Source organism: Fukomys damarensis, unplaced genomic scaffold (genome assembly GCF_012274545.1).
Source record: "Fukomys damarensis isolate Sample0158 unplaced genomic scaffold, DMR_v1.0_HiC HiC_scaffold_5, whole genome shotgun sequence".
NCBI lineage: Eukaryota > Metazoa > Chordata > Mammalia > Rodentia > Bathyergidae > Fukomys > Fukomys damarensis.
In genome coordinates this window covers 55,565,041-55,574,119 of record NW_022900917.1, presented here as the reverse complement: position 1 = coordinate 55,574,119, position 9,079 = coordinate 55,565,041, and the positions used below count along the sequence as shown (strand labels likewise).

At 37.1% G+C, this 9,079-nt stretch overlaps 1 protein-coding gene across 1 annotated transcript in view; it reads right to left on the bottom strand.

Annotated features, from left to right (window-relative positions):
• The window catches only part of Lypla1 (lysophospholipase 1), a 34,522-nt gene extending 25,443 nt beyond the window's left edge, over window positions 1–9,079 (bottom strand). The window contains exon 1 of the mRNA XM_010611110.1: window positions 9,053–9,079. The gene's annotated coding sequence lies outside the window, so the exon portion shown is untranslated. The remainder of the gene's footprint in view (window positions 1–9,052) is intronic.

Genomic DNA, 9,079 nt, shown 5'->3' with positions numbered 1-9,079 from the left:
ATATATAAAATTACAATGAGATAGCCAACGAGGAAATCATCAAAAGGTTAAACAGAGTAATCACTGATCCTATTCTATCTCCTTTGAAAACTGAATCCCCAGGGTCAGGCAAAATCTTGTATATGAATGTTCAGTTCATAATGGCCCCAAAGTGGAAACAATCCAAATTATTATTACCTTTTTTTTTTTTTTTTTTTTTTTTTTTTTAGTAACCACTGAGCTAAATCCCAGCCCGCTTTTTTTTTTTTTTTTTAAACCATAAAGAGGAAACAACCCAGGGGCTTCCACATGTGAGGGAAGTGCTCTACTACTGAGCTATGCCCCTAGTCTTGTGTTTTTGTTGTTGTTTTTTGAGACAAGCTATCAACATCAGCCAGGCTGGCCTCAAATTTGTGATCCTACTGTTTCAACCTCTTCAGAAGCTGGGATTACAGGTATGTAACACCAATATCAGCTCTCAACTTTTAAAGTGTAGTATATCCATATAATGAATTCAGTCATAAAAGGAAGTACCTACATGTAAAAACACAGATGAAATTAAAAAAAAGTATGTATGCTAAGTGAAAAAAGTTAGAGGCAAAAGATCAAATATTATTTGATCCCATTTATATATAGTTATAGAAACAGAAGGAGATTAGTTGTTGCCAGGGAGGAGAATGAGTAAATAGTAGGCTAATGAGTGTGGTATTTCTTTTTTAGAATGCTAAAAATACTCTGGCATTAAAGTAATGGTGATGGTTACACCACTTTGTACAGTATACTAAAAATTTCTGAACTGTACACTTTAAGGAAATTCTGGGCATGGTGGCACATGGTTGTAATCCTAGCTATTAAGGAGGCTGAGACAAAGAGGCTAACAAATCTGAAGCCTGGGCAACTCCGAAAGACCCTGTCACAAAATTTAAAGAAACTAAAGAAAAGGAAAAAAAGTGCTGTGCCCGTAGCTTACTGGCAGAGTGCTTGCCTACCATGCATGAGGACCTGGGTTCAATTCCTAGAAATGGAAAAAAAAATTTTTTCAAGTTAGCCAAGCACAGTGCCAAAAACCTGTAATCTCAGCTATTCAGTAGCCTGAGGCAACAGGATAACAGGATTACAAATTTGAGGCCAGCCTGGGAAAGTTAGAAAGACGGGTCTTTAAAAAAAAAAAAAAAGTAAAAAAGGAGCTATTGTGTCTCTTCATGACAGTTGTAGGGTTTATCTTTTTTTTCCCTTTTTCCTTGCCCAAACTTGCTCTGCAGAGTCTGCTTTTTCCTACCTTTAATAAATATGAAATTTTGCCATCATTTATGCTTGTTTTCTTCAATTCTTTGGGGTAGAAAGAAACTACAAATCACTTCTAGGAGACTCCAGCACCCCAGAGCCCACTAACATAACTGGCTTGGCCAGCCAAGAGAGCATCAGGTAAAGCAGCGATTTTTGTTTGTTTTATCTCTCCTTTCCTTTCTTCTCTTTCCCATTTTCAGTCACCCTGTGGGTATGAGTCAGTTAAGGCTGCTTAAATAGTGGCCTACCTCATTTATTCCTTTTTGTGCTCAAAGTCACCATTAAGCATTTGCTATCCTGTCTCTTCATGGTAGCCCACCCTGTACTGTAGGGTGTATTTTTTTTCTCCCCTTTTTCCTACTTTTACTTGGTCCAAACTCGTTCTCCGGAGCCTGTTTTTTTCTACCTTTAATAAACGTGAAACTTTGGCACCATTAAAAAAAAAAAAAGGAGGGAGGGACTAAGTGAGTGCTCAATGGTGAAGCACTGGCTAGCACATACAAAGCCCTAGGTTCAATCCGTAATACCACAAAAAATAAAATAAAATTGAATTTTACAGTATGCAAATGACATCTCAAATAATAATAGTGATAGGCCAGAACTGAATCATCAAATTGTGTTCTAACTAGAAATATTTAAGAATCCTTACACGAGAAAAACAAACAGGAATTCTGGGTTCTAGTTTCAACTCTGCTATTATCTAGAAATACAACCTCAGTTCACTCACACTGGTTGTTTCTCAAAAGTGTGATTCCCCAGAACCATTTGTTACAAATGTAAATTCTTGAGTCCATTCCAGACCTACTAAATCAGAAACTCTAGCAATGGGGCCCAATGATGAAGTCTGTTTAAAAAATGTTATTAGTACATGTTTGCAGTACATAATGATTACATTCATTGTGGGGAACTGATACATGTATGTAACACATCTCAATTCTATTTTTGCCTTCCCCTCCACCCTTTTTAAAATTTTTTTTCTTGCCAGATTCATTTATTTATAAGTCCTTACCAAGTATAATTATCATAAATACAGATTAACAGCCAGATCAGGCCCAATAATGAAGTCTCCAAGATGACGCTGATGCATGCCAACCCACAAGAATCTATGTCTCTAGTCCTCAGTTTTCCCATCCATACCCTGACCTATTTGTACTAGATGATTTCAAAGGTCCTCATAGGTTTTCAAAATCTTCTGACTGCAGCCATATTAATACAAAAGTATTAATATGACTAACTTGTGTTCATTCAGTACTTTTGATAATTTTCAGGGTCAACTGAAAAACCTTATAAGAATTTTACAAAGCTTCAAGTCAAAACTAATATTCAGAAACTTAGATTAATCAGAATGTATTTCATTTTATTAGTCAAAAAAGGAAAAGAAAAGCAAAACAGACATGGATATGCAAGGCTTATAAAAGTGTAAAGGGCCTAAGCCCTACAGCAAAACTCAAATAATACAAATTCAACCTGTTTCCAAATTATGTTCTTTCAGAAAAGACCACAAATTCCACCATTTCCACTATGTTCATTCTCTATTAACAGGGGTGATTCTGTTCAGATTTGAACAAGAAATGCCCACTCTCACATTTACATCCCTGCAGCACATCACTCATACGAAATATTCCTATAAATCCTCATCAGTCTTTCCAATTAACTGGCCAACAGAGCAAAATGACTCAGGATGGGTTGGCTTCTTAAATGACCACCAGAATTTGGAGTGATAAAAAAGTCAGAGATGAGTTCACTTTTGAGTGACAAAATGTGACAGCAGAAGAAAAACTATTTGAATATACTAAAATAAGCTAAAATGAGAAAGCAAGAAACCAAGGAAAGGTAGTGAGAAAAACTTTATGCACTTGGCTAACACCCCACCCTGACAAATTTATGTCCCCCTGGAACACAGAATGTGATCTCATTTGGAAACAGGCTCTTTATAGATTTAATTAAGGATCTACTGAACAAGAACACGAGTCTGTATTGATTTAAAATTTTTACATGCATACATACATACATACATGCTGAATTAGGGTGAGCCTAGAATCCAATAACTGATGTCCTCATACTATTAAGGAGAGAATGAAATTTAAAAAAAAAACACAAAAGATAAGGCAAAGATTAACAGTCTCAAGAACTGCCTCTCCTGCTAAACCCATGAAGGTCACTGTGCCAGAAAGATGAACTGCTTCAACACCTGCCTCTACCCCCCTTATGTCTTAAGGATAATCTGTAAAAGAAACATCTACCTGTACCTCCCTATCCCTAAATTCTGCTTCTGTAAAATTCTGTTTGCTTTCCTGCCCTGCCGAAAGAGCAATATCAAAGTGAAAAACTTATAATCAGGGTTCAGACTCTGGAAAGTGTCTTCCACTGAGCCTATGAATAAATCTGCCTTTCCTATCAATTCTGAGTGTCACTCTCTCCCTTGGTCTATTTACCTTCCAAGTGTGTAACAAAAACACCGATAAGAGGAGGGTATATGAAGAGGGATGTAGACACTGAAAGCACAGTATGCAGCAACAAGCCATAGAACACCAGAGGCTATCAGAAACTGCAAGCAAGGAAAACCTTAAAGGGACATCTTAATTTGGGACTTCTGACCTATTTAACTGTGAGAATCAACTTCTGCTATTTTAAACTTTATAGTTTGTGAACATTTGCTATGGCAGCCCTGGGAAATTAAAGAACTTGGTGACTGATGCTCTTTGTATGTCTTGCTCTTTACTCATTTATTTTCCAACAAATACTGCTACTCACATTATTCTAATTCTGGAGATACTGGGTACCAAATTCACCACCCACAACTAAATTCCCTGTGTTCAGATGAATTTTATCTCCATAAATTTTTTTTTTTTTTTTTGTACTGGGGATTGAACTCAGGACCTTGCACTTACAAGGAAGGTAGCAGAACCACTGAACTAAATCCCCAGCCCCTCCATAATTTTTTTTTAAAAAGTATTTGCCTTCAGGGACTTTATATATTAGTGAGATATCCTTCTCCACAAATTCCACTTTTGCTTAAGGTAGGTAAAAGATTTTTTCATCTCATGTAAAGATCTCCAAATCACTCTATAATTCCTCTCTATAATTAGCTCTCGATTTCAGAATGACTGGCAAATTTAAAGTCACAAAACATCTATGTTGCCAATTCTATTATTTTCAGTCTTCATTTTATTTGAACTCTCAGTAAAATCTACCTCAATCAGTTCTTCACTTTAAAAATTCTTTTCAGGGGGCCGGGGATTTAGTGGTTCCACCACCTGCCTTGCAAGCACAAGGACCTGAGTTCAAGCCCTGGTACCAAAAAAACAAAAGCAAACAAAAAAAAAAAAAAATTATTTTCAGGCAAAAAAAATCTTTTCAGGGCCAGGGATTTAACTCAGTGGTTCCAGTGCCTGCCTCACAAGCGCAAGGACCCAAGTTTGATCCCCAGTACCAAAAAAATGAAAATAAAAATAAATAAAAATAAAAATTCTTTTATATGTTTTTACAATCTGCTTGGCCTAGAAAATCTGAGATCAGTAGTTCCTGGAATATATCAAGAAGTGGGGTGGGCCAGGGATTTAGCTCAGTGGTTCTGCCACCTGCTTCATATATACAAGGTCCTAAATTCAATCCCTGGTACCTAAAAAAAAAAAAAAAAAAGAAGTGGGATGTAGTGGTGGGATGGTAATAATGTTGCTTGCTGCATGAAGAGGACTAGGCTTTCCACCTGACCTTTGCTCCTCCCCCAATTCCCTTAATTGCAACTTAGTATTGAGATGTCACATTCAGAAGGTGATAGGACCAGTCCTTATGTATGAAGCACAGCTGTGGAGTGGCACAGCGAGAGAAGGGGCATACCAGAGCTGCATTATTGGCCAGAAGTGCCAGATTAGATGTCACACTCCCCATGAAAAGGGGGAAGGCTATAATAAATCCTGTAATGTGGGCTAAAACTGGACTAAGCAGTCCAATTTTGGACTAACACAAACATTTTTAGTATTTATAAATGTCAAAAGCCCAGCAATATATGTATGTAGACATATTCCTTGATCTATCTACTAAAAGGGCTTAGAAGAAACAACTGAATCAACAAGTACATATAGCACCCAGATCGTGGTTCCTAAATATCATTCTCTACTAAAAGAAACTAGGGATCTCAGAAAAATGATTGAGTCTACAACTGGAGAAGAAAAAATATATGGGGTAGCAGCACAGACAACTTTTTGGACCAGCAACTAAGTGCTCAAGAAAGGGTGAGGATATGCCCAAAGACATAAGAGCCAGGCTGAAGGTATTCCCACCAGCTAAGTATAAGACAATTCAAGCATCAAAATAAATGAAAGATTTAACAAGATTGTAATTCTCAGAGTTAAACAAGAACCCAAGAGTCTGTACTGATTTAAAAATTTTAAATGAAAATATAGATACACAGTAAGGAAGAAAAGAAAGCTTTACCCCATGACATGGGGGTAGGTAAAAGCAAAAGAATGAATCTAAAGTAAAGGAATTTTTCAAAAGACCCCACTTTGTCTCTCAATAATTAAATATCACAAGGTTGTCTGGTGCTGTGGTTTATATCTAGATGCTCTGTAAGAGCCTCCCACACTCACAGGTGGGGGTGCTTTGGGAAGGTGATTAGATTATGGGGGCTTACAGCAGATTTAGAAGGTGAGGTCTGGTCAGAAGAGGCAGGTCACTAAAGACACAGCCTGAAAGTGTTTATCTTCCTCCCCAACACCTGTCTTCATCTCTCTCTCTCTCTCTCTCTCTCTCTCTCTGCTTCCTGGACGCCATGACATGAGGAGCCTATTCCCGTGCTATGCCCCTCTCCCATGCCCCCCTACCTTGGAGTCACCAGAGTATGGACTGAAACCTCTACAAACTGTAAGCCCAAATAAACTGCTCCTTCAAGTTGAAGGTATCAGCTATTGTGTCTCAGTGATGAGGAAAGTGACCTGTTGCAGTTGTCAATTTATCACAATAATAAATTCAGGCAAGAACCATTAATGGATGCTAAATCCATTGGTAAAAATATGGTGAGGAAAAGATATCTTCATAAAGTCATAGTATTTCCCTATAAAATACTTTGTAATATTTTAGATAATAAATATATAAATGCTTTAAATTTGTTTCATAGTTAATTTTACTGTAGAGAAATCCAGCAGACATCACAACCAAGTAATAAAATACACCACCAATAAAGGGACAGAAGTTAACAAAATGTGGGCCTAACATGATGCAATAAGCACAGTAATATTTTTATGGTATTCTTGCCCAAAAATGCACAAATCACAAGGAGACATCAGTCAAACCCAAAAGGAAGGACATTCTACAAAGTAACTGACCCGAATTCTTGAAAAGTGTCAAGGTGTGACACAAGGTGTGTCTGTTTTAGACTAAGGAAACATGATAGCTGAACGTAACACATGATCCTGAACTGGATCTGGACTAGACACAGGATGTTACTGTACTGGGTCAAATCAAGGAAATGCAAATGGAGTTGGTGGATCTATAGTAATATTAGATCAGTATGTATTTCTCAATTGATGGCATGCTCAGGTTATATGGAAAAGTTCTTACACTTAAAAACACACTGAAATATTAAAGAGTAATGAGGCAACACATCTGCCATTTATTCTTAAATGGTTTGGAATATTCATAATTGAGTTTTCTTGGTGAAAGGTATATGGAGCTGTAAATACTTTTTCTAGAACTTTTATGTAAATCTGAAGTTTAAGTTTTAAAAGGGTTAAAAATTTAAAATACAACCAGTGGAATGTAAACTACTAAATCTGAGCCTATAGTAAATAAATGGAGAGACATAAACCAAAAGACATAAAAGAAATGAGTTATAAAATCACAGCATAATAATAACTGTTTCAAAGCCAGGCATGGTGGTTCATGCCTGTAATACCAGCACTCCGGAGACTTACACAGGAGAATCACTCTGAGTTCGAGGCCAACATGGGCTATATAGGGAGTTCAAGGCCAGTCTGAACTATGTTGTGAGACCCTATCTCAAAAACTAAACAAAACAGGCCTGGGATTTAGCTCAGTGGTGCCACCTGCCTCACAAGCATAAGGTCCTGAGTTTGATCCCAGTACCAGGAAAAAAAATTAATAGTAATAATTGATTCAAGCAAGAACCATCAAATGGATGCTAAAAATAATAGCTGATGGCACATGCTGGTAATCCCAGCACTCGGGAGGCTGAGGCAGGAGGATCACTGTGAGTTCGAGACCAGCCTGGGCTACATAGTGAGTTCCAGGTCAGTCTCAACTACATAGTGAGACCCTGTCTCAAAAACAAAAACAAAACAAAATAATAGCAGAAAGTTTAACGTGGAACAATTTGCAAAAATCTCAAAGTTATCACCCTACAACTTGATTTTTAATCAGAAAGGGAATGTAACTGCAGTAGAGAAAACTGGAAGACATCACTTTAATCAAGAGATCCAAGTTAACAGTAACAATGGAACAAACAGCACATTTGCCCCAATGGTGCAATGCCTGGGATAGATCACTTACATAGTTTTCCCTACAAAAATGCATAAAATGAATCTAATCATAAAGAAATATTTTAAAAATCTGACTAGCTTGTTTTCTGCAAAAATGTCAGTATCGTGAATAACAAAAAATGCTGAGAAATCCTGGCATGGGGAGGAGGGGGCTACAAAGGACATCACTGGGACAAACTGGCAAAGTTTGAGCATGGCGTATATTAGATACTATCAAATGTCCTGAATTTGATAAGAGACTCTCCTTATATAATCATAGCATTTTATTTATAATTTATATAACAGCTTATCAGAGATACTAAAGTACATGAATCATACCTGCAACGTACTCTCAAAGGGTACAGCATATACAATGTACATTGAGAAAGAAGAAATTAGAAAATCTACATGAAGAGATTGAAGAACCTAGTGTTACTGAAACAATTTTTTTTTTAAATTTCTGTAGGGCTGAGGATCCAACCTAGGGCCTCCTGCACATTACCCAAGAAGCTTTACTACTGAAGCAATCCTCCAGCCCGAAGTAATTCTATAAATTTGAAAATATTTCAACCGTAAGAATCTGAAATTATTTCAGGGCAAGAAAACACTGAGAGGCTGAGGCAGGAGGAGCACAAATTCAAGCCCAGTGTGAAGTCCCTGGGTTCAGACCCCAGGATGACAAAAAAAAAAGGTCACAATCTGATGTTACTTCAACAAAACCTGTTTGATAAGCCTCCAAAAATTTTTTTTTCCTGAGACAAGAGTCTTGGTTGGCCTCAAACTCATTGGGATCTTCCAGAGTGCTGAGATTATGGGCGTGTGTCACCATGCCCACGTAAACCTCCAAATCTTTGAGAAGTTCATCTCCCACTTTTACCAATTTCCTCTTTTAAGGAAAATCTTATCTCATTAAGAACTCTGTATGTTTTATGTTGCCACTATTTCTCTTGACAAAACCAACTAGTCCCTCTCAACCACTCTGAAATTTTAACTCTCCTGGAAAGCTCTCAATTTCACACAGTCTATGTACAAACATTCCACTCTTTGGTATCCAATACCCAAAGTAACCAAGGAGCAATTTACAATTTTACTATGTGGCAGCAGTTGAAAAATGATCAGTTCAAGATAAGAGGAAAATTCTGGGCATTTAATAAACAGAAAAGATTGTATCTGATCACTGAAATCCTATGAAACATTTACTAGCAATCTTTTTGGTACAACTTTAGCATTTTGAAAACATTAAACCTTTGACCAGTAAGCAGTTACATGACCTCATTTCATTACTGTTACTAATAATGATTACCTACCCAGTATCTCCCAATCCATGAAGAAAA